Raw genomic sequence first — 2756 nt, 5'->3', positions numbered from 1 at the left:
TTAGTATTGTGCTCTGCACACATTAAGCACTCAATAAATATGATCTGATTAATTGATGTCCAATTTTTCTTTTTCCTATTTTTCTGTAATGTCCTTTGTGTCTGACCCCCAACTAAGCTATGAATTCCTTGAGAGTGAAGGTTATGTTTCAGAAATCTGTTATACTGTCCCAAGCATTTAGCAGAGTGATCTGCACAAAAAAGGTGCTCAACCAATACTTTTGATTGATTGATCGATTGCCCACTGTCAGATAGTGATGGGACTGCCTTTTAGGTCTAGCCCATCTAGATTATTAATTTTCTGGATTTTTGACTATCTGGATTGTATTTAGTTCTGAATGATCAGAGACGCAGCATGACCTAGTAGATAGAGCATGACTATGGGAATCAGAAAGACCTGGGTTCTAATACTGGCTCCACTAATTGCCTGCTGTGTTACTTAGGGTAAATCACTCCACTTCTCTATATCTCAGTTACCCCATCTGTAAAATGAGGATTAAGACTGTGAGCCACTTTTGGGACATGGACTGTGTCTAACCTGATTAGTTTGTATCTATCTCAAACCTTAGTACAGCGCTCAGAACATAATAAGTACTTAATGAGTTCCATAAAAAGAATCCAGTTATGTGAAGCGTTATTGTAATGCCCTTTTTTATATTTGTGGGAGATGACCCCCAAGTCAGCTGGATTCACCGACCAGAGGGCGTCTCTGGGTTCTTTTGATTGGGGGACGACAAGTCAAAGACCAGACATTGAGCCAGAGTGATCAGTTCTGCCTCTTTACTGGGTATACTCACATAGCTGAAGCGCAGCCAGCAAACGAAGGAGGGGGTCCGAGTCCTAATCAGCAGGGCAGACCCTGCAGGGCTCAGTCTAAACGCCTACAACGAAAAATAGCAGCAATGCCTCTTATATACGAAGCCCCCTCGTACTGGTTAGCCCTCTCCGTATTCCCAAGATGTCTATCTGATTGGGACAGTTCCCATTCTGCAACCTTGTAGTGTAGCAGTTCCGTGTCCTTGCTGTGGGTTGCTCAGGCAAAGGGAGGGGGTGAATTCAGGTGAATTCACAGATAGGGTACTCTTCCCACACTCCACCGCTTCACACCATCCGTACACCTAGAGCAACTTGGTTCTGGGGACCTCAATAGTTTTGGCGAGGGGCGGGGGACGTGCTGTTGGTTGCTCAGGCGGAGGGAGGGGGTGAATTCGCAGATCGCACACTCCACCCCTTCGCCCCTTCCCTTCTCCTACAGCAACCTGGAGCTGGGAACCATGATAGTTTTGATGGAGGACCTGCGTGAGTAGTAGCACCCTAGCACCAAAGCTGCGCAGAGCATGATGCACCCTAGCATGATCCACTGGGACCAATGTCCCATTCCCACACTCCAGCCATGAGAACCACCCAGAGTCTGTCACCATCTTTCTGTTCAGTGTTCGTATCTGCAGTCTGGCTTTGATTAGGCAGAGCACGGTGCACTTCTAGTCTTGCTGTGCGTCTGCCAGGGCTTATCATATCACTTTCGTGGCATCTCCCACCTGCTCCGGCCAAGCTACTGAGTCCACTAGATCCATCTGTACATCCCAGAGGAAGGTGTGTTGTTCATGCCGCTCCCATCCGGAGAGGTTGATATGATTACCAACGCGCAACCCTACTCAAGACATATTACTACAAACAAGCGTTAAATTAGCACAGGCAGCACTAACATTATAATTAAAGTGATCGTGGTTATGTTCATATGTTCTCCGCACGTTCAACAGAATTTCCCATTACCCAAATACCAGTAGTCTCCCTCCTCCACCCCAGTGATGTGAATCTGCCAACTCTGTACGCCCTCATGCCCCCAGGGGTCCTGTGAGCAGAACCAATCCCTGGTTACATCCAGAAGGGGATAAGGGCTCCCATTGATCCCTGGACCCATTCCACCACCCCCATCCCTCACCCATACCCACTTGCCATTCAGAACTATCCCTAATCCCACTAAGGGATTGCCCACCGGGTGGCATACCCTCATCTTACAGTAATGGGAGGTAATGCCATGGTATAGAACCTGAATGGCCGGCCATGCGACAGAAGATGGATACAGGCGAACCAGCCTGTAGGAGGGAGGGGCACTGTGCTCAGCTTACTTATTCCATTAAGGTGGTGAGATATGGTAGCAGTCCTAACTGAGTCTGAATGCAGGCATCCGACCAGGCGACGTTTCAGGCCCAACGGGCAGCTCCCTTGTGAGTATGTCTGCCCATGTCTTCAATCAATCAATCAATCAATCAATCAATCATATTTATTGAGCGCTTACTGTGTGCAGAGCACTGTACCAAGCACTTGGGAAGTACAAGCTGGCAACATATAGAGACAGTCCCTACCCAAAAACGGGCTCACAATCTAGAAGGGGGAGACGCAGAACAAAACCAAACATACTAAGAAAATAAAATAAATAGAATAGATATGTACAAGTAAAATAAATAAATAAATAAATAAATAAATAGAGTAATAAATATGTACAAACATATATACATATATACAGGTGCTGTGGGGAAGGGAAGGAGGTAAAATGGGGTTTGGAGAGGGGAACGAGGGGGAGAGGAAGGAAGGGGCTCAGTCGAGAAGGCCCCCTGGAGGAGGTGAGCTCTCAGTACGGCCTTGAAGGGAGGAAAAGAGCTAGCTTGGCGGATGGGCAGAGGGAGGGCATTCCAGGCCTGGTGGAGGACGTGGGCCAGGGGTCGATGGAGGGACAGGCGAGAACGAGGCACGGTG

This window comes from Tachyglossus aculeatus, unplaced genomic scaffold (assembly GCF_015852505.1).
Source record: "Tachyglossus aculeatus isolate mTacAcu1 unplaced genomic scaffold, mTacAcu1.pri scaffold_89_arrow_ctg1, whole genome shotgun sequence".
NCBI lineage: Eukaryota > Metazoa > Chordata > Mammalia > Monotremata > Tachyglossidae > Tachyglossus > Tachyglossus aculeatus.
Note: the sequence above shows the minus strand (reverse complement) of the source record.